The sequence below is a fragment of the Schistocerca gregaria genome, chromosome 8 (genome assembly GCF_023897955.1).
Source record: "Schistocerca gregaria isolate iqSchGreg1 chromosome 8, iqSchGreg1.2, whole genome shotgun sequence".
In the NCBI taxonomy this organism is placed as follows: Eukaryota; Metazoa; Arthropoda; class Insecta; order Orthoptera; family Acrididae; genus Schistocerca; species Schistocerca gregaria.
This window is the reverse complement of record NC_064927.1, coordinates 454,365,720-454,389,739: the sequence shown is the minus strand read 5'-3', so window position 1 is coordinate 454,389,739 and position 24,020 is coordinate 454,365,720. Positions and strand designations below refer to the sequence as shown.

General features: G+C 43.4%; 1 protein-coding gene and 1 long non-coding RNA gene across 2 annotated transcripts in view; one reads left to right on the top strand and one right to left on the bottom strand.

Annotated features, from left to right (window-relative positions):
- Positions 1 to 24,020, bottom strand: part of LOC126284216 (phenoloxidase 2-like) — a 228,595-nt gene that overhangs the window by 24,098 nt on the left and 180,477 nt on the right. The gene's annotated exons all lie outside the window — the stretch shown is intronic.
- Positions 1 to 24,020, top strand: part of LOC126284217 (uncharacterized) — a 78,329-nt gene that overhangs the window by 40,895 nt on the left and 13,414 nt on the right. The window contains exon 2 of the long non-coding RNA XR_007551448.1: positions 2,207 to 2,425. This is a non-coding gene — a long non-coding RNA (uncharacterized LOC126284217). The remainder of the gene's footprint in view (positions 1 to 2,206; positions 2,426 to 24,020) is intronic.

Genomic DNA, 24,020 nt, shown 5'->3' with positions numbered 1-24,020 from the left:
GGCATGTTTGGAGGAAGTCATGGCCTCGTTGAAATAGTTGATTAATACATTCAAGACCAGTATACTACTGGGTGTCAAGTGATGTGCTCTGAAATTGTTTTTTGGATGGATCAGCAATACCAGGATTGGATGAAATGGCACAGAAAATCTGCTTTAGAACTAGGCTGTTGGGATAATTACATCCAGTGAAGGATGAAGTGACAGTGGTAGTGTATTGCTGTAAAGAGTCTGTGTCTGAACAAATAAGTTTGCCTCAAATTCCAAGGCTGTATAGGGAGGAATGTTTAGGAAAGGATGGCAACTGTTGAAATGTACGTACTGCTGCTTGCAATAGGTTTGATGTTGACAGAAGTGTGTACCTGGCCTTTGGTGAGGATGAGATCAACATCAAGGAAATTGGTGTGGGATTCAGAATAGGGCCATGTCAAATTTAATTGGGTGAGGGTATTTAGAGATTCCAGGAATTTTAACAGGTCAGCTTCACCATGAGTCTATATGGCAAAGATGTTACCAATGTATCAAAACCAAACCAGGGACTGAAGACTTACGAATCCCACAAAAAAAACCTCCAAGTGACCCATGAAAAGGTTGGCACAGGAAGGAGCCACCTTGGGTCCCATGGTCGCACCCCTGATCTGTTTGTATGTCTTCCCATCAAAGGTGAAGTAATTGTTGGCAAGTATAAAGTTGATTATGGTGAGCAAGGAGGATGTCATAGACTTGGAATCAGGTTGATGTTGACTGAGGAAATGTTCAGCAGCAGACAGACCATGTACGTGAGGGAAGTTGGTATAGAGGGATGTGGCATCAGTGGCGTCAAGTGAAAGTGGGAGTGGAATGGGCATGGATTTCAGATGATATAGGATATGGTTGGTATCTTTAATATAGGAGAGAAGTGTTTGTACTATGGGTTGCAGGTGTTGATCAATGAAGGCAGATATAAGTTTGGTGGGTGCTTTGAAGCCACCAACTATAGGATGGCCAGGGTGATTAGGTTTGTGGATTTTAGGATTAAAGTAAAAGCTGGGGGTGTGTTGTTTTGGTGGCATAAGACGTTCTATGGATTGAGGTGTAAGTCCTTTTTAGAGGATTGAGGTTTTTAGGAGGAACTGCAGGTCAGTTTGAGTTACAGGAATGGGATCTTGATGACAGACACTGTATGTAGATACATCAGACAGCTGGCACAGACCTTCCCTAACATACTCCTATCAGTCAAGTTCCACGGTGGTGGATCCTTTATCTGCTGTGAGGATAATGCTGGAGTCATCAGCTTTTAGGGAACATAGAGCCTGGAGTTCTCCAGAGGATAGGTTAGGGTCATGTTGTAGGTTGTGAAGCAATGCTGGGCGTGAGGAAATCTTGGAAGGCTTGTAAGGGATGATTTTGAGGTAGTGGTGGTGGATCAAGTTGGGGTCATGGTCGGAACTGTGCTGGCGTAAGCTGGTGCCAGCACACCATGTGGCAAAGAGGTTGTGAGACAATAGATAGAGGACAACAACAGACTCACAGGAAACGCACCACCAACCCCCTCTCAGCTGCCAGTATTTAGGATCGTTGCCACGGACCGGACGGTGAGTCTGTCACATGAGTAAGTTACAGTGTCATCAGGCAAAGCCCAGTGGGAATCGCAGTGTCAGTTAGATCCGCCGCTAACTCAGAGACAGACAGCACATAACAACCCTAATAGTGAACATAGTGGACTTTGCACTTCACCAGCAGTGAGGATAATGTGGACTATTACAGAGAGCTTGTACCAAAACGACAATTATGAGATAAGTAACTTTCTATTCTTATGAATAAAGAAGCCAGTTAATCTATGCATGCAGTTGGTGTTATAGAAAGAGGATACTGGTTACCAAACAACATCCCCTCCTTGCTTCCCACAGTACAGCTCTACAGAGGTGAGAGGACATTAAAGATGGCAACAAGAATCCTTCAGTGATGAAGAATTGCTTGCTTCTCTTGTGTTTCAGATTGCATGGGGGATCGTATTCAAGTGTTTGCTTAAGTTTTCTTGTGTTCTTGCATTTATTCCAGGAGGGGAGCCACAGAACTAATCAACTTTCTCTTTATAGTGGCTTTGCTTGCCCTTTTTTTTTGCTACTGCATATTTGCATAAACCATGGCTAACCCATCCCCTCCTCCACCCACCCCCACGCCTCAGTGCCAGATGGCCAGTTTGATGGATCTAACACACACTTTTCAGTTTCAGACCAACAATTTGCTGCCTTGCTGATGACGGTACAACAACTTCTGGCTGCAGAAGCAGTGTCGCGGGCACAATAATAGAAGCCCACTGACTGACACACCCAACAAGTGCAGCAAACCAGCATACCACCATTCCAGCAATTTTATGACACAGAAGAGGAATGGCATGAATACCTGATACAGTTCCAAGCTCATTGTGCAGTTCATCACATTCAAGGTACTGTGAAGCTACAATATTTTCTTCCTATGCAGGGTCCCCAATGTTCAGGTTAATAGAAAAACTATTCCCAACTGCATCTCCCGATGAACTCTGTTATGATGAAGTAATCCTTGCATTAACTCACTATTACGATCAGCAAGTTCAAGCAGCTGCAGCCAGATATCAGTTTTTTTGTTTGCAGTAAAAGCCAGAACAGACGTTCCGTCAGTGGTATAAGAACTAAGAAGCATGACTCAGAAGTATAAATTTAAGTGTAGTTGTGGCAACTTTTACAGTGACTTAATGATTAGGGATGCTATAACATTCAATGGTCTGCCCCTGGTATCTGAGTGGTCAGTGCGACAGAATGTCAATCCTAAGGGCCCGGGTTCGATTCCCGGCTGGGTCGGAGATTTTCTCCGCTCAGAGACTGGGTGTTGTGTTGTCCTCATCATCATCATTTCATCTCCCTCAACGAGCAAGTCACTGAAGTGGCGTCAAATCGAAAGACTTGCACTCAGCGAACGGTCTACCCGATGGGAGGCCCTAGTCACATGACATTTATTTACTTAACATTCAATGTCCTGATAGTAGCATACGAGAACAGATCCTGAAGTACTCTGATCCTTCACCTCCTCAAGCGTTGCAAATCTTGGAGCAATATGATTCGGGTGCCATAGCGGTTAATAAATTTGACCAAGCCCCACTTTGTTGGGTCGAGTCGCCCCTTGCTCGTAACTGCTCCAAGCAGCCACAACAGTGAGTGGATACACAACCATGCAGACAGCCAAGTAAACATGTAAACAGACTGATGAACTTAGTGAAGTCTTGCCCTAGATGTTTTGCTCGCCATAAAAGACAAAATTGCCCATCACGTAATGCAACCTTTTACACGTATGGAAAATAAGGCTATGTCCAAGTAGTTTGTTTGCAACAGCACAAAAACGCCAATTTTGCCCACTCCCAGAAAAAACAGGCTCATGCACATGCAGTGAACATTGTGTTTTCCAAATCTACAACAGGTTTGGCAAAAATAAAATTAAGGTTGTGCCTCCTACTAGCCCTAGTGCTGTGCAACAATGTTCTAATAAACTATTTGTCACATAATGAATTGCTGAGCATTGTGTGAACTTTCAGTTAGACACAGGTGCCTGAGTAACTTTGCTAAATCGTGCCATGCATGGACAGTTAGGGTCACCACACCTTTCTAAATCTAGCAAGCACCTCACTGCTTACAACGGACAGGAAATTCCAGTGCTTGGACAGTGTAGTTTGCCTTCCACTTACAAATCTCACATAAGGACAGTGAATTTTACTGTGCTGAAGTTAAGAGACAGTGAGAATATTTTTGATTTAGATGTCTTTGACTTGTTTGGCCTTAGGATCCACGACAATGTACCATCAGTCTCTACATTGTTACCACAAGACAGTGTAGATAGCTTACTTAAAGAATTTCCTGAACTATTTTCACAAGGAATGGGAAAAGCTAATAACTTTGTAGCACATGTTAATGTTGCAAGACAATGATGCACAGCCTAAGCTTTTCCAGGCCCACTGCGTTCCAACTGCTTTGACAAAGTAGCCAGTGAATTGAAAGAATTGCAAAATAATGGTGTAGTTGCTCCCATTCAAGCTATTCAATGGGCAAGTCCATTAGTTTTGTTGCCTAAGCCGTCTGGTTACATTCACATTGTGTTCACTTCACGTCTACAGTCAACCCACAGACGTTAGTTACCACTTATCCATTACCTCACCCTAAGGAACTTAGGGACAGGCTTGGTGCAGGATGTTACTTTTCTAAGACAGATTTGCATGATGCCTATTTGCAAATTCCATTGGATGAAGAATCACAGAAAGTATTTGTGGTCAATATGCACTTAGGATTGTTCAAGTATTTGTATTTGCCCTTTGGCAGTGCTTCCCCACCTGCCATTTTTCAATATTCCTTGGAACAACTAACTGCAAAAGTGCAATTTTGCTCAAATTACCTTGATGATATTGTCTTTTCAAGTCATACACCAAGGAACACACTGCCAACTTGCATGCTCTTTTTCAAGTGTTGGCAGAAGCAGGACTCAAGTGACACCACAACAAGTGTGACTTTTATCAAACTGAATTAAAATACTTAGGTCATGTAATAGACAGTCAGTGTGTGCACCCCACCAATCTCATTTCCTTGCAATCTGTGACCTGCCTGTTCTTTGCAATGTGTCTGAACTGTGATTAGTATTAGGCAAGATGATGTTCTACATTCGGTTCATACCGAATGCCACTCAGGTTGCAGCTCCATTGCGTTGGAAAAATGTACCTTTTGTGTGGACTAAAGGCTGTCAAGATGCATTTCAGAAACTCAAAAATGCTTTGCTTAGTGACAGATGTTTAGTGCATTTTGACCCTGTCAAGCCAGTAGCTCTCAAAAATTGCAGCACTGGGCTTTGTTGCTTTCACAGTATCAGTATAAAATTGTGTACAGACCTATGGAAAAGCACAGCAATACAGACACCTTATCTTGCCTTCCAACTGGCCCAGATTCTGATTTTGATGCATCTGCGGCATCTTGTTGTCAAACCGACAGGACTCTGAATTGCTGGAATCTTTTCCCTTGCACTACAGAAAAATTGTCCAAGCCACGAAAACAGACCCAGACCTCTAGAATTTATTGCATTACATTTGCATGTCTTGGTCTCGTTCATTGAACAGTAACCAGAATTCAGTTGTGTGCTGATATTTTGCATGTCGGCATAGCCTTTCAGTTCAACAAGATGTGATTCTAGTTCAAAATGACAGTGGACAATCATATAGTGCTTATTCCCAAAGTGTTGCAAAAGGACGTGTTGTGATTGCTCCACCAAGGGAATTGAGGAACTGTTCACATTAAACAGTTAGCATGACGACACTGTACTTGATAGAGAACAGATGCTGACATTGAACAGATGATGTCACACTGTCATGCATGCCTGCAGAACCAATCCGTTCCACCACAAACATTCTCAGCTTGGTCTAAGACACCATGGCAACAAGTACATACTGACTTTGCAGGATCATTTTGGAGCACTTGATGGCTCATAGTGGTAGACTCTTTCAGCAAGTTTCTGGCTATAGCATTGGCAATGAGGTAAAAGGTTCATTAGCATGGAGGCTGGAGCAACAGCAGTGGCTCATACAGCAGCAGCAGTGCCAATTAGTTGTCTTACAGCAATCCTTGCAGTTGTTGATGGACAAAGTCAAGGCTTTGGGACACCCTCCTGCACCAGCTCTCACATGTCCCGGTTCCTGATGCTTCCCCACGCCCACCGTCGTTGCCACCCTCTGATGACAATAAGGAAGACTGGGAAACATACTTGCATCTTCTGGAGCAATATTTCACGGTGTTTCAGGTCAAGGATGACTACCTACAGCGGTCGTTATTCTTGTCCTGGGCATCACAAGACACATTATTTCAGCTCCGAAAGTTGGCACTGTTGTCCAAACCCATGGCTCTCTGCTTTAACAAGATATGTGTGATGCTGATTAAATGCTATTCCCATCACTACCATCCATTGGCCTCTCGGCTTGAGTTCCACCAGTATTATAAACGGCCCGGTCAGTCATACCATTCTTGGGTCATGGACTTGCAGGGTCTCAAGACACAAATGCGACTTCACTTGCACCAATGAACGTTGAAGGACATCATTTGCAAACTCCTTGATTTGGCACCCGATCCACTGTTCCACACGGCTGCATTGAAACTCGATAACCCCTCATGTCTCATGGCAAGGCCCCAGATGGCAGCAATAAAGTTCTCCCCACAGGTGCCTCCCTCGTGCCGTCAGCACGGTACAGCCCACAGAGACCAACGTTATCAAGACTCCTCCTTGTCTGGTGTCTCTATGGCTTTAGAGCCACTGGTCGCCCCTCATCGGCAGTTGTGTGGGTCACTTCCGTCATGCCCTCAGTGCTTTTCTGCCCACTCTTGGGGAGTCTGTCCCCATTGTTAGAAAATGTGCATGCTCTGTCAGAAAGACAGCCGTCTCTGATCTGTCTGTCACAGCCACTCCATCCACTCCTGCCCCTCAGCCATGGGGCATCAGGATACCATGCACACACTGCAATCAGTCATCCCACTGGACACGTAATTGATGTAGCACTTATTCCTCATGCTCCGCATTTTTAATTTGAATGTTCGTTTCTGGTTGAAATGGGGGCCACCATCTCTTTGCTCAATCTGACAACGTATACACACCTGGGTTCCCTGGAGCCATCTCCCACCTCTTGGTGATTGGTTGCATACAGTGATGGTTCTATTCCCCTCCACGGGCAGTTTGCAGTCCCGGCCACTTATAAACATGTTCCCCAGCTCCTGATCCTATTGGTGGTTGATCATCCCACAGCTTCCAACATTTTTGGACTTGATACTTTCACGCTGTTTGGCTTTTCAGTTTCTGATGAAGTTAAGGTCATTTCACTGCCTTCCAGTTCCAGACCTTGATGATCTGTGTTTGGCCCATGCCTCTTTGTTTCAGTCTGACTTCGGGTGTGTTTCAGACTTCCAGGTGCACATTGTTCTCTGGCCAAATGCTCAGCCACAGTTATTCTGGGCTCAACCCAGTCCGGTCAAGCAAGAGTTCAATTGACTGTAGGCTGCCAGCATCATCGTGCCAGCGTAGGTGAGTGCTTGGGTGACCCCATTGAGGGCGATCAGGTAACCCAATGGCTCCCTTTGCCTATTTTGGAGTTACAATCAATACACAGTTCCTGGTTGAATCTTATGCCATTCCCCAGCAGGAAGATCTCCTCGCCAAACGTGCATGTGGCAAGTGCTTCTCTAAGATCAACCTGGTGGAGGCTTACCACCAATTACCCTTAGATGAGGAATCCCAGAACATCATGGCCATCAACACACCTTTTGGATTATATAAATACATGTGCCTTCCATTAGGTATTTCCTCAGCACCAGCCATTTTCCAGAGGTACCTGGAGCAGCTCACAAAGTCCATCCTGGGTTGTGTCAATTATCTTGATGACATCTTGGTCACCAGCTGTACACACCACGAGCATTTGCAAAACCTTGGTACCTGATTTCACGCTCTGCAGGCCACAGGCTTATGCTGTTGATTAGAAAAGTGTAGTTTGTTTCAACCGGAGTCAAATACCTGGGACACTGGCTCAGCAAAGAAGGCATTCATCCATTGGATTGCAATGTTGTGACCATTAACACCCTTCTCCTCCCCAAGGATTTATCTGACCTCCAGGTTTTTTTGGGCAAGATTAACTACTACTTGAAGTTCTTATCCCAGGCTGCTGATGTTCCACAGCCCCTCAGTCACTTGCATCATAAAGGGGTGCCATTCAACTGACCCCTGCCTGTGATCAAGCTTTTCTCTAATCAAAATATCCACGGGTGTACTGCCGGTCTATAGTGTCCAACGGGCACTATAGACCGGCAGTACACCTGTGGATATTTTGATTATCAAATACGCCGGGAGAAACTCAAGAATCACAAGCTTTTCTCTGTTTGAAAATTATGCCCAAGCCTGCCCCTTGCCAACACCCTTCTCTCCAAACAGCCCCTTGGTTGTGGCAGCCAGTCTTTCTGCCTATGGTATTGTGGCAATCCTGATTCACAGAAATGCGGATGGCTCAGAACAGCCCATTGCCTATGTATCCAAGGTGCTATCTCCAGCACAGATGAACTATTCTCAAATTGAGAAAGAGGCTCTGGAGATTGTGTTTGTGTTCAAAAGGTTCACATCTATCTATTTGGGATGAAGTTCACCCTCCTCGCTGACCACTAGCCTTTGGTTACCCTCTTCTGCCGACACACACACACACACCTCCCCAAGTGAGCTGCTCAACATCTCCAGTGCTGGGCACTGTTCTTATCCAATTACACTTACATTATCTGATACAAGCCCACCTCTCAACACTCCAACGCCGATGCCTTGTCATATCTCTCCTCGGACCCTTATCCCGAGTTCAACCAGCAGGAAGTCATGTGCTTTCACAGTGATATGGCCCACCAAGAATGCCTAGCCAAGGATGGTCTGCATCTAAATAGACTAGGATCGATGACCCTAAGCAAAATGTTTATGGATGTTTGCAAAATCATTAAAACTAAGGGAAACTAATATTTACTGGAGGGGATGTAAAAGAAAAATGCGTGTTAGCTGAAAAGAAAACTGCTGAAGTATGTCTTCGAAAATGTATGCTTAATACCATTAAAACAAGCGAAAACCCTTATTTGATGCACTGGAATATAAATGGCTTAAATTCTAAATCTTCCAGTAGCCTAGGCTACAAACTCGATGAGTTACAAATCCTTCTCTCAGAATGTAAAAACATAAAAATTATTTGTTTAAATGAGCATTGGCTTAGCTCTAATACAATAAATATTTTAAATAAAATTGAAAATTTCAATGTTGCAAGCAGCTATTGCAGGGAGAAAAAATCTCACGGAGGTTGCTGCATACTCCTGGACTCTTCTATAAGCTATGAAGCGAAAACAGATTTTAATTTTTTAAATGAAGATTGTATATTCGAAAGTTGTTGCATAGAACTTAAAGACCTTAATATGTTAAGTATTTCAATTTATAGGATTCCAGACAGGGCTTTAGTGACACCATTCCTCTCTAAATTCCAGTGCTTGCTAAACAAACTAAAGAAAGAAAAGAAGAAAAAATTGTAATAGCAGCAGATTTTAATATAAACATTGCAAATGACAATAAAGAATCAACAAAATTTATTGATTCAATTAAAAAGTCTGGTTTTAAACTAAATTTTTCGGAGTCCACCAGAGAAAATATTCACTCAGCAACATGCATCGACAACATTGTAACAAATTATAACTTTGATAATGTAAATAAATTCTGTCTAGACTTAGGTCTTTCTGATCACTCTGCCTTGTTTGTGTCACTACCAAAAACTGACAAACATAATATAAAGAAGACTTGTATCAAAAGGAGTTTCAATAAAACAAATATTGAAATATTCTATGAAAAACTAAGTAAAGTTAAGTGGTGTTTCAGGGATGGTGATTCAACAAATGAAAACTTTAGTACATTCTTAAACAGTTTTATTGAAGTATTTAATGAAACTTTCCCGCCAAGATCATATTGAAACAAAACATCAAGTAAGATAAAATTGATCACACCAGGAATAAAAATATCGAGTGAGAGGAAAAGGAAGCTACACAATCAACTGAAGTACAACAAAGATCCTGATTTTGTAAAATATGTTAGAAACTATAAAACTATTTTCAAAAAAGTTGTGAAAGCTTCAAAACAAATGGCAAATAACAAATTCATTCTAGGGCAGAAAAATAAAACAAGGGCAGTATGGTCTGTAGTTAAGTCTGAATTAGGTGTCCAAAACCATAAACAAGATATCTCAGAAATCAAACTTAAGGAAAAATTGGTTGTAAATCCAGCTCAAATATCTGAGTGCTTCAATGAATACTTTATAAATGTAGCACAATCTGATTTAGACATAGCAAATTATGAGCAGAAAGTAAATAGTTTCGGGTTAAAAGACAATACCACTGAATGTCTTAAAAAATTCAACACAGTCTCAGCAAAACTTGTTGAAAATATCATACTTTCCTTGAAAGACAAAAACTCGGCTGGCTGGGATGGGATACCCACCAAAATAATTAAAAAAGTTTACAACGTAATAGCTCATCCTCTCTCTCTCATAATAAACAAATCCTTTGAAGACGGTTACTTCCCTGATCTCTTGAAATATGCGGAAGTAAAACCATTGTATAAAAAAGGTTCAAAGGATGATATGGGAAATTATCGCCCCATCTCTATACTTCCTGTCATATCAAAAATATTTGAAAAAATTGCTGCTTTACAGATACAAAGCTTCATCACACAGAATGATATCATTTCACCAAACCAATTTGGCTTCCAACAAGGCAAAAACACAGTAGATGCAATAAATGAGTTTATTGAAAAAATTACTTCATCACTAGATAGGAAAGCTAAGGTCGCAGGAATATTTTGTGATCTTACAAAAGCATTCGACTCTGTAAACCATGCCCTCATGCTTTTCAAACTCAACAGGTATGGAATAAGGGATATTGCTTTGAAATGGTTTGAATCATACCTCTCGGAGAGGAAGCAAAGGGTAATAATCACATCAAATGGAGCAGATTACTTCTCAGAGTGGAAAACTGTCACACAAGGTGTTCCTCAAGGCTCAATTCTTGGACCCATTTTATTCTTGTTCTATGTAAATGACTTGCCTCTCAATATAAATACTCATTTAACTTTGTTTGCAGATGATACTTCTGCCCTAATTGAAAATGAAAATTCTGAAAATGTACCACATTGTGTCATGAATACGTTAAGAAACCTGGAAACATGGTTCAGTCTAAATGGCTTAAGGCTAAACATTTCAAAAACCCACATGATGAGTTTTAAATCCAAAAAGTCAAAAACTGAAGAAATCTGTATCACTCACAACAATCAAAAAATGAAAGAACTTGACTCAGTCAGGTTCCTGGGAATAAACTTAGACAAAACTTTGAGCTGGAATTCTCATATAGAATATCTAGCAAATAAATTAAACAGCCTTGCTTTTGCAATGGAAATTTTAGCCTGTGCCACTGATATGGCCACCAGGAAAATAGCGTATTATAGCTACTTCGAATCAGTTATTCAATATGGCATAATTTTTTGGGGAAACTCTGGAAACGTTACACAGATCTTAAAATTGCAAAAAAGAATCGTTCGCAACATGTGCTCAGCACAGCCGAAGGCATCATGTAGACCATTATTTAGAGATCTAAAAATATTAACTGTTCCCTCTCTATACATCCTTGAGGTGATTCTTTTCCTACGCAGGAGAGCTGATCTATTCAAAAAAAATCATTTTGAACACTCGTATGACACGAGACATAAAGAAAACTTTATGCTCACCTCTCATCGCTTAAAACTGCATGCTCAGACTCCTCAGTATATAGCCATGAAAATTCACAACTCTATAAAAGGGTGTGGCATGATGAGTATGAAGGTAAATATTTTAAAAAGCAAGTTACATGATTTTCTAATTAAACGATGCTATTACTCTGTGGAAGATTTCATGAAGGATGAAGTGATACTTTGAGCTGGATCCCTAAAATGGAATAAAAATGTCTGATAGTTATAGTAGATGTAAATGCTATAAGTTTGACAAATTTTAAGTAAGTAAATTCTTCACAAAGTATTACTGTAAGTATGACAAAATTGTAAATAAGCTAACTGTAACCTTGACGTGTCTCTTGAACATCAGACATATGTTCTGAAATATTGTACGTTATGAGATAAATAAAACACATTCAACACATTCACACATTCACATGCATGTATTTCCCATCATGGTTGACTATCTGATCCACCAGTTGAAAACTCAATTCAGTCTCTGGTGGCACTGCTCCCATAGGCTCTTGGTTGTGGCGGGTGTCCTTCTGTTCCCTGTGGAGCCTGATGCCCATCAGGTGACCATTCCACCCGATTTGCATCACTGTGTCCTATGCTTGCTACACCATGGAAATGGGGGATGTCCTGTATGAAGAAGATGGCTCATCAGCAGGTGTATTGATCTCACATCAAACACTTGGTCTGTGGATGCAAGGTGTGTGCACATCACCAGGCCAGCCTGATGTAATCATTTGCCCCCTGACCCTTGCATTGCCGGCCCTAGCACTTTTTCCATCTCGATTTTGCGGGCCCATTCTTGGGATCAGTGTGGTTACTCATTGTGGATGCATACTCATACTGCAGATACTCCTATGAGGCATGGATGGAGTCCACCAAGACTGATGCCACACTCACGACCTTGACAAAGGTTCTCACCAATGAAGGCCTGCCTCATACTTTTGTCTCTGATAATGGCTCCCAATTCATGGCAGCCTCTTTCCATGCATTCTGTGAGGCCAACGGTACCAAACACATCTGAACCCTTCCATTCCATCCATCCTCCAATGGCACAACAGAATAACTAGTCAGGATGTTTAAACAACAGCTGACAAAAGTGGTCGAATCCTCTGTCACCACGTGAGCCCTCACCTTATTCCTGAGCACTTATTGCACCAAGCCAGTTGATGGTCATAGTCCAGCCAAACTCTTCCATGGCTGGCAACCATGGACCCTGCTCCATCTGCTGACACCTCACCTTCTGAGCCCCGCTTCTGGCCCTCTCAGCAGTACACACCAAGCATGTCCCTGTGGGCTTGCTCATATAGGGGCAAGGCTGCTGGACTCCTGCTACAGTAGTTGCGACCCATGGGCGATGATCGGTATAGACATAGAAGGGACTTGAGTGCCACCACTGTAACCAACTCTGGCCTCCTACCCCTTTATGGCACTCCGTGTCCGTCCCCCAACCCCCTCCCCTCCCCTCCCCCCCCCCCCCCCCTTATCCACCTGGTGTGCACCAGGTCCTCAAGCTGACCCCACTGCAGATGGCCCCTGGCTCCCCGCAGACACGCCAGAACTCCTTCTACATCTACATCTACATCCATACTCTGCAAGCCACATGACGGTGTGTGGCGGAGCGTACCTTGAGTACCTACCTGCATCCATAAGGATCAGAGGCACCGAGCAATGCCCTGCCATCCGGTGATGTTTTGATGGATTCTACGGGCAGCCCTCCCAACCCAATGCTGGCAATCAGTGCCACAGGTTCTCCCTTTGTTCCCTCCTTCTGCCCACCATGGCACTGTCTGGGTCATTTCCACCCCTATGCACAGGTTTCAAAGGGTAGGGATATCGTGTCGGAGGACTCAGAAGTTGAATGGGCACCAGTGGGTCTGGACCTGGATACCCACTAGGGGTCTTCTGTATTCTGGTAAGTGACTGCGCTGCAAGCCTCACCCTGTGAGTGCACCACTCTGTCTACCACGTAAAGTCTGTGGCCAATCGTATTTCCCTCACTCAGGTATTTAGGCTGCCGTGTGGTGCTACCCCAGCAGTCTGGTGCTTGCTGTAGTTCGTGCGTGCATCTTGGCCATAATGCATTCCATTTCCATGTGTTGAGATAACTATTGTCATTGTTTGGAGTGTTCCGTTGTTGATATTGTCTTACTGTGTTTATCACCTCAGTTCTTGCTTGCCTCATGCTTGCATCCTGGTTGGTCGTAGTGTCTGTCGTCCCCTACTTGTTCATCTGTGCTGTCTGTTTGTAGTTAGTGATACCTGCAGCGGCTCCCCCCGCCTTTCAGCTTCATGTCTCTGTTCTCTGCCATGCACCACTCGCTACGGTGTTGAATGGGACTGGATGCATTGTGACGTGCTGCATTTGACCAACTCCTGTTTGCAAAATTTATCAAATTAGGGGTGTAGTGTCACCCAATGCTGGCAATCAGTGCCACAGGTTCTCCCTTTGTTCCCTCCTTCTGCCCACCATGGCACTGTCTGGGTCATTTCCACCCCTATGCACAGGTTTCAAAGGGTAGGGATATCGTGTCGGAGGACTCAGAAGTTGAATGGGCACCAGTGGGTATGGACCTGGATACCCACTAGGGGTCTTCTGTATTCTGGTAAGTGACTGCGCTGCAAGCCTCGCCCTGTGAGTGCACCACTCTGTCTACCACGTAAAGTCTGTGGCCAATCGTATTTCCCTCACTCAGGTATTTAGGCTGCCGTGTGGTGCTACCCCAGCAGTCTGGTGCTTGCTGTAGTTCGTGCGTGCATCTTGGCCATAATGCATTCCATTTCCATGTGTTGAGATAACTATTGTCATTGTTTGGAGTGTTCCGTTGTTGATATTGTCTTACTGTGTTTATCACCTCAGTTCTTGCTTGCCTCATGCTTGCATCCTGGTTGGTCGTAGTGTCTGTCGTCCCCTACTTGTTCATCTGTGCTGTCTGTTTGTAGTTAGTGATACCTGCAGCGACTCCCCCCGCCTTTCAGCTTCATGTCTCTGTTCTCTGCCATGCACCACTCGCTACGGTGTTGAATGGGACTGGATGCATTGTGACGTGCTGCATTTGACCAACTCCTGTTTGCAAAATTTATCAAATTAGGGGTGTAGTGTCACCCAATGCTGGCAATCAGTGCCACAGGTTCTCCCTTTGTTCCCTCCTTCTGCCCACCATGGCACTGTCTGGGTCATTTCCACCCCTATGCACAGGTTTCAAAGGGTAGGGATATCGTGTCGGAGGACTCAGAAGTTGAATGGGCACCAGTGGGTCTGGACCTGGATACCCACTAGGGGTCTTCTGTATTCTGGTAAGTGACTGCGCTGCAAGCCTCGCCCTGTGAGTGCACCACTCTGTCTACCACGTAAAGTCTGTGTCCAATCGTATTTCCCTCACTCAGGTATTTAGGCTGCCGTGTGGTGCTACCCCAGCAGTCTGGTGCTTGCTGTAGTTCGTGCGTGCATCTTGGCCATAATGCATTCCATTTCCATGTGTTGAGATAACTATTGTCATTGTTTGGAGTGTTCCGTTGTTGATATTGTCTTACTGTGTTTATCACCTCAGTTCTTGCTTGCCTCATGCTTGCATCCTGGTTGGTCGTAGTGTCTGTCGTCCCCTACTTGTTCATCTGTGCTGTCTGTTTGTAGTTAGTGATACCTGCAGCGGCTCCCCCCGCCTTTCAGCTTCATGTCTCTGTTCTCTGCCATGCACCACTCGCTACGGTGTTGAATGGGACTGGATGCATTGTGACGTGCTGCATTTGACCAACTCCTGTTTGCAAAATTTATCAAATTAGGGGTGTAGTGTCACCTGACATCCACAGAAGAACGGCCACAGAAATGGAGAGAAAGAAGCAGTAAATCTATCCTAGACACTCCCCTGTTTGGACATGAACCATGAAAACCTAGGCACAGATCAAGGAGTAGCTTCATGCGCACATTAGCAATTCCATCAGAACCTGGAACTTGCCGAAGAAAGCTATGGCAAAATTCATTAACTGAAAGGGTTGAGGAGACCATCAAGGAGGAACCTGCTGTGGGCTTTCATCTGCCATGTGTGATATGGAAGTCACTAAACCAAATGAGCACAGAAGTGTCATGATATGAGGCGGAACTCAAGAAGTGGGATTTCATGACTGAGGGTGACTTGCAGGACCCACAACTTTTCCTGGTCTCCAGAAACCTACCCAGTCCTTGTACCGAAGAAGATCTGTATGTGGCAAGTGATAAGGCCATCAAGACATCAGTATTCTGGAGCTTACAGTCCATCTAACAGAAAATCAGCAGTGCCTGGCAGGATTTTGTTATTTTTATTATTTTGTATTATCTAAGTCCTGGACACATAACATAAATCAAATAAAATAATATTTATATTGCATCAAGGACTTCACTATCACCATTACACATAACTGTTCATCAGCCAATTTGGTGGTCCAGGGATGTTCTTCCCTTCTCGCCAAAACAGTGTTTAAGATAATATTGGTTACTACTAAAAAGGTAGAACTATGTGAGAGACAGTTCAGATAGGCCACCATGGGAATCTTAAGTGGAATCAAAGAGAGGATACATCAGTGCCCAGAAAATTTCCAAATAAGAATCCAAGATAAGCCACCACTCAAGAGCAGCAAGGAGTTAAACGCATGACCATCAGATAATTAGCAAATTGTTCAGAATGATCCCAGAGGAACCACTAGAAGAACAGCTCAATATGCATGTTGTACAAATTCATTAATAAACATGATTTCTGTAGTCATGTACTCCTTAGTGCCAAGTTATATACCATTGTGCAGAAAACTTTTTGTAACCTGACAATAAAGTTCTTTCTTGCCAACCAGCCTTTTCTGATTCTCTGTATCTTAGTCTTGGCTACTTTATCCTTGATGACACTTTCTCAGCTACAGATCTTGTGATTATGTTAAAGCAAACAAAAATACAAGAATCTTAGTCCTGCCATTACAAGTTGATTCTCTCCCTTACACAGCCTTAGCTACAAACACTCTTTATACTTACAAGGACAAACCAGACTGATAAATATCTGCAAAGGTTGGAAGATTGAAGACTAGTGAAAACAAGTTTTCCTCTACCTTGATGAAGAGAATGAAAAGAAGCTGGTGGAAGTGGGACATTTATGTTTAAGACAGCGATGACAGAATACCTCGATATAAATCTACACACAGAAAACTGTAAACAATCATTTTTTGAAGTATTTGTTTATTCCCATAAATTAATTTTTGACAGTTTTCAGGCTTATCTTCAGATGGGGCACACAGAAGTTAGATCCTTATTTCCAAAGCATGGGGTATGACCTTGTGATAGTGTAGGTGGTATTTTAGTTATTATCCACCTGGTGGCTTGTGATTTAATTGCCAGTATATTGGGTTCTAGCAGATTTATGCTGACAATCAGTATTTACATTTATAGCGAAAAGCAATTAACCTGCGGCCAGTTGGCGATTAAAATCGATGCTGTCAGATGTTACAATGTTGCACACACTATAGCAAGCCAATAACCAGCATCAAACTATGGAAATTAGAACGTAAGATTCATCTGCAGATGAGTCTCAAGCGACTGTAAAACTATGTTATGGGAATATACAAATACTCAAAAACATGACTGTCTGCAGTTTTTTATATTTATGTTCAGTAGACAGCCGTACATCTAGAACATTCATAATGGGCAAACTTAATATCTTGATAGTTGTATCTTACCAAGCCCATGAAAGAAAGTCCCATTCTTCTCTTTAGTTCCACATAAAACAGCTTCAGACTCTGACAAATCATGAATGTATTCAAATTTTAAATGTATCTATCAATTTAGTTCTTTATAAACTGCACATATTGCAAAAGCCTCTACAGCAACACTGTGATCCTTTCACTTATGTGCAAATCTAATTACTCCATAAAGGTATTTATTAGAAATAATGTGAGAAAGTTCAGTATGAACTATAAAATTCACAATCATAATATCACAAGTTTAATTTCCATATAGACTATATGCCCTGTCTAGGATTCAGAATGAAGCACAACATTCTGGTGCAAAAAATCTAACAGTTTGCTAGTAGACATCAAGCAGGAAGCTGAAAAATCTCCAGAAGTTCAAAAACAAAGTAAAAGAGTACCTTATTAGACTCTCTTTCTGTAATTTATCAGAATGTCTGGACTCTGGGATGTAAATCCCAGTTAACACTAATGACTGCATTACACAAGCTTTAACTTTACCAGTATATAGACATCTGACAGTATTCTGTATAAAGTTACTTATACACTTAATTTGAAGTGTTAAGTAAAATCAGCAGCTGAGTACCACAAGAGATACCTAATGAAAGTCGCCTCTGATGAGTCCTTTTGCATGATAAAGTATAACTTGTTTTGTTCTGCTGTTACTCCTCTACAGTGAGCGTGCTCAATTAAACAGCGCACAACTCCACGGCCAGCCAAAAAAGGCTGCCTCACTAGGCACAAGCATTGGAGCAAGTGCTGTGCCATGTGCAAACAGCCAGATATCAGCCAGTGCACTGAACCCTTGGCCACTCTAATGTTTTCATGACTAAGGAACACTTCACTTAGACTGTGCATTAATGTAACATGTGATTTCATGTGCTTGTTCTTTTACAACGCCCTCCAGTCTGTCTGTATTTTCCTTTATGTGGAAGCAAATTAAAAAATGGTTGATGAGATTTCTAATATTGTGTTTGTGAAGTGTTGCTTTGTTCAATATGTGCGGGCAACGTGCCCAAAGCTTTGGGAAATGTGCAGTCGTCATAACAAAAGGAACATATTGTGTGTGTGTGCAACTGTGAGTGTCATTTATCACACATTAGCATGGATGTGAACAGTGTTTCTCACATGATGGTAGCCCCAGACAAACTTTATATTGAAATATGTGTCATGGACAAGATTTTAAAAATGCAACTAGACATTTGGTGTGGCAGTGAATTTGTTAAAATCACAAATCTACGTGGACACCAAGTCATTGGGACAGTTTTTTACTTCCGTAGGGTATAAAACAGCTGTTCAGCCTATCACTGTTCTAATACTAAATAATGCCACCACTGAAAACTTATTTGGGTTAGATACCTTCAAAATGTTTTGATTCTCTATTACTTATGAAATGCATCTGGTACTGGAGCAAATGCCATACCAAAAGCTGGATGTACTAGGCTCAGAATTTTCCTCACTGTTTTTGAAAGGTTCAATACAAGTTTCAAGATTCACGTCATAATGAAACTGATACCTCGCACCTGTTTCTTTCACACCTGCCCAAAACCAATTGCTTTATGTGAGGTAAGTCATAGCAGAACCTGATCGACTGTCCTTTGGTGCTGCCACGTCTGACTCCTCTAGTGAATGGTCTATTCCACTGGTCATTGTTACAAAATCTAACAGAGCACTTAGATGCTGTGGTGATTTAAAAAAGTCTATAAATTGACATTCTACTGCTGATACCTATCCCTTACTCTGTCAGACTGAACTCTTAGCTCAACTCTCCAGGGACCAATATTTTTCCAAAATAGACTTGTCTGAAGCCTACTTGCAACTGACTCTGGGTGATGATTCCAAACATATCCTCAAGGTACAATACTGGGGAAGTGCAATCAGTCTACAAAGGAGATTGCTTACAAATCACTTATGCGACCAGTTCTAGAATATGCCCAAATTTGTAGGGCTTATACCATGTATGACTAACAGAGGATATTGTAACAATATTAGAGAAGGAAAGCTGCTACTCACCATATAGCAGAGATGTTGAGTCGTGATAGGCACAACAAAAAGATTCACACAATTACAGCTTTCGGCCATTATGGCCTTTGTCAGCAATACACACACACACACACACACACACACACACACTCATGAAAATGCAACTCGCACACACGACTGCAGTCTCAGGCAACTGAAGCAACACTGTGAGCACCAGCACCAGTGCATGATGGGAGTGGTGACTGGGTAGGGGTAAGGTGGAGGCTGGGGTAGGAAGGGGGATGGATAGTATGGTGGTGGTGGTGGTAGGCAGTGAAGTGCTGCAGTTTAGATGGAGGGCAGGAGAGAGATGGGGGGGGGGGGGGGGGGGGGGGAGTAGCGGGAAGGAGAGAAATAAAAAGACTGGTTGTGGCAGTGAAATGATGGCTGTGTAGTGCTGGAATGGGAACAGGGAGGGGGTTGGATGTGTAAGGGCAATGACTAACAAAGGTTGAGGCCAGGGGGTTATGGGAATGTAGGATGTATTGCAGGGAAAGTTCCCACCTGCAAAATTCAGAAATGCTGGTGTTGGTGGGAAGGATCCATACGGCACAGGCTGTGAAGTACTTGTTTCTTGGCCACAGTTTGTTGGTGGCCATTCACGAGGATAGACAGCTTGTTGTTTGTAATGCCTACATAGAATGCAGCACAGTTTGCAGCTTAGCTTGTAAAACACATGACTGGTTTCACAGGTAGCCCTGCATTTGATGGGATAGGTGATGTTAGTCACCAGACTGGAGTAGATGGTGGTAGGAGGATGTATGGAACAGGTCTTGCATCTAGGTCTATTACAGGAGTATGAGCCAGGAGGTAAGGGATTGGGAGCAGGAGTTGTGTAAGGATGGAAGAATATATTGTGTAGCTTTGGTGGATGGCGAAATACCACTGTAAGAGGGGTGGGAAGGATAGTAGGTAGGACATTTCTCATTTCAGGGCATGACAAGAGGTAATCTAAGCCCTGGTGGAGAATGTAATTCAGTTGTTCCAGTCTTGGATGGTACTGAGCTATGAGTGGAATGCTCCCCTGTGTCCAGACTGCAAGACTTTGGGAGGCGGTAGGAGACTAGAAAGATAAGGCATGGCAGATTTGTTTTTGTACAAGGTTGGGAGGAGAATTGCGCTCAGTGAAGGCTTCAGTGAGACCCTCAGTATATTCCGAGAGGGACTGCTTGCCACTGCAGATGCAACGACCACAGGTGGCTACTCTGTACAGAAAGGACTTCTTGGTACAGAGTAGGTGGTAGCTGTCGAAGTGGAGGTATTGCTGGTGGTTAGTAAGTTTGATATGGAGAGAGGTACTGATGTAGCCATCTCAGAGGTGGAGGCCAACATCTATGAAGGTGGTGGCTTGTTGGGTTGAGTAGGACCTGGTGAAGCAAATGGGGGAGATATTGTTGAGGTTGTGGAGGATTGTGGATAGGTGGCCCTCACCTACAATCCAGATAGCAAGGATGTCATCAATGAATCTGAACCAGGTGAGGGGTTTAGGATTCTGGGTTTTTAGGAAGGATTCTTGTAGGTGGCCCATGAATAGGTTGGCTTAGGCTGGTGCCATGTGGGTGCCTATAGGCATTTTTATTTCTTTTATTTCCCTCCTTTGTGCTACTTCTTTCCCCTTCCCCCCTGTCTCCTGCCCTCCATATAAACTGCAGCACTTCACTGTCCGCCCCCACCCCCACCATACTATACCTCCCCCTCTCCACTCCAGCCTCCTCATTACCCCCACGCAGTCACCACTCCCATCATGCACTGGTGCTGCTGCTCGCAGTGTGGTTTCAGATGCCTGAGTCTGCAGTCATGTGTGCAAGTTGCATTTGTGTGTGTGTGTGTGTGTGTGTGTGTGTGTGTGTGTGTATGTGTGTCTACTGTTGACAAAGGTCTTAATGGCTGAAAGCTATAATTGTGTGACTCTTTTTGTTGTGCCTATCTGTTACTCAGCATCTGCACTATATAGTGAGTAGCAACTTTCCTTCTCTAATATTGTTACACTACATCCTGAATTTTGCATTGTTTAACAGGGGAGATGGACTGTATACATAGAAGGGTAGCACAAATGGTCGACACTTCCTGTCAGATTAAAACTGTGTGCCGGACCAAGACTTGGACTCAGGACCTTCACCTTTCATGGGCAAGTGCTCTGCCATCTGAGCTATGCAAGCACAACTGATGATCTGTCTTCACAGCTTCAATTCCGCTAGTAGCTTGTCTCCTACCTTCCAAATTTCATTCTGGAAAATTCCCTCAGGCTCTGGCTATGCCATGTCTCCGCAATGTCCTTTGTTCCGGGAGTGCTAGATCTGCAAGGTCTGCAGGAGGGCTTCTTTGTAGTGCGGAAGGTAGGAGATGAGGTACTAGTGGAATTGAAGCTATGAAAACAGGTTGTGAGTCATGTTTGGGTAGCTCAGATGATAGAGCACTTGCCCGCGAAAGGGAAAGGTCCCGAGTTCGAGTCTCGGTGCAGCACACAGTTTTAATTTGCCAGGAAGTTTCGTATCAGTGTTCACTCCACTGCAGAGTTAAAATTTCAGCCTGGTCACAGATTGTGTGATCCATGGGAGAGTGTCACAGAGACACTGAAGAAGTTGAACTGGGAGACTCTTGAAGACAGATGTAAACTATCCCAAGAAACTCTATAAAAAAAATTTCAAGAACTGGCTTTAAATGATCACTCAAGGAATATACTACAAACCCCTATGAATCACACACAAAGGGATAGTGAGGATAAGATTAGAATAATAACAGCACGCACACAGGCACTTAAACAATCCTTCTTCCCATGCTCCTTACATGAATGGAATGGAAAGAAGCACTTATAACTTGTACAATGGGACGTATCCTTTGCCATGGACTTCACAGTGGTTTGCAGAGATAGATGTAGATGTATATGTCAATGTGCTGAATGCCTCCTTCGGTTATACCATTACCAGTGCCAGCCATTTGTTGTAGCTAGTGCCCCAGCTATTTTCCAATGATTTCTTGAGCACGCTGGCATCAAGCCTATACACAAGTATGTTGGTAACACTGCGGCTTTGCCACACCCTACCAATGGCAAAGAGTTGCAGGCCTTTCTTGTAAAGATTTTGTACTACCTAAATTTCTTGGTGATATGGCCATGGTGGCTCAGCCCCTTCATGTTCTCTTACATAAAGACGTTACCTTTCACTGGTCACCCAAGTGCGAGTGTGCTTTTATGCTGTTTAAGTCAAAATTACACTCAACACCTTGCTTGCTTACCATCCAACCAGGGCAAGATCCTGTTTTGGTCCTAAACACCTCCCAGTATGGCCTTGGGGAACCCACCTGGCTGGCTGCATGGTCTAACATACTGTTTCCTTTCATGAATCTGCCTGGCAGGATAGTAACAAGGTAGGGTGTGCCAGCCAGCCTGTGGATGGTTTTTAAGGCAGTTCTCCATCTGCCTTGGTGAATGCGGGCTGGTTCCACTTATTCCGTCTCAGGTACACTATGTTGGCAACTGCTGTGCAAACACTGTCTCCATGTACGCGTACACTATAATTACTCCACTGGGGGCCGAACTGCACAATAACCCTGGGTTTGCTGTGGGGCAGCAGTGGGGTGGGTGGACTGCTGTGGCCTGTTGTGCGGTTGTGAATCACTGAGGGCTATGGCAGGACAAAGCCTTTCCGTCGTTTCTACGTCCCCAGTTTAATATACAACACAATAATATATTATGGCCTTGGGGTCATTCTCAAACACAAATATGTGAATGGTTCTGAACACCTTATTGTGTACACTTTGAAAACCTGAATCAGGAGCAGAAGTGCTGCTCCCATATAGAAAAAGAAGCCATTGCTATTGTTTATGCACACAAAAAATTTCATGTTTTTCTTTATAGTTCTAAATTTGATTACTGATTATAAACCTCTGGTTTTTCTTTTCCATCCCTCAGCATTTCTTCTAGAAAAAGCGGCCCATCACCTACAATGCAGGGCTGTTTTTGCCCACTATAACTATGAGATTAACTTCTGCTCTACTGCAGAGCACACTAAAGCAGTTGTCCTTTCTCAGTTGCCAATTGGCCCCAATCTGCATTTGATTAGAATAAAATTTTGTGTTTTCAATTAGAAGTTGATGGTTTTCCCATTACCAGTTCCCGCATTTCAGCGGCTGTCAGGATGGATCCTGTCTTGCATCTCAGGTTGTTCAATTTGTCCACCATGGCTAGTTCAATAAACCACCAGGACAAGGATTAGATCCTTTGTGTAATTATTTGCTCTCTGCCACTACCTCTCAGTTCCTGTCAGTGTGTTACTGTTCGCTACTGAAGAGTCGATGCCCAGGGATGCCCAGGGTTGTGGTCCCATCGGTGTTACAGCAGGACGTCACGCACCTTCTGAACGAGGACCATTGTGGTGTTTCTCATACAAAATTGCTCGCCTACTGCTATGTGTTTTGGCTAGGTACTGACAATGAAAACATGCGTGTTGTGTCGGCCTGCCCACAGTGGGCCACCTATCAGCAGGCACCATGGGATTCTCTTTCCCCTTGGCCTAGCCCCCTCTTTCTCAAAATTATCATATGTGGTTCATTGCCTGTCCACATCCACAGCAGCTCTGGTGATGGCCCTCACAAATATTTTTGTACCAAGAGTGACATTTGGCCATGTTAGAGCCCATCCATTTCACCCTCAGTCAAATTGTAAGGTAGAGTGACAGACCCATAGTTTCAAAATTTAGATGGAAAAATACATCACACAATCTTCCCCTAAAAAGCCCATGACAGATTCTTGAGCTCCTATAGGTTCACTCCAGTCGGTGAACATATCCCAGCGGAACTGCTACACAGCCACCAGCCCTGTACGCTGCTTTATCTGCTTCGGCCAACTCCCAGCCACCTATTGGCGCCTACCTCACAGTGATTCCATTCGGGCTCTGTCAACCGTGCCCAGGGGCTTGGCCAGCCCTATAAGTGATTACTAACAGTAGTCAATCACTCCAAGGCCAACACCTCTGCATAATGTGCACCTCCAATGG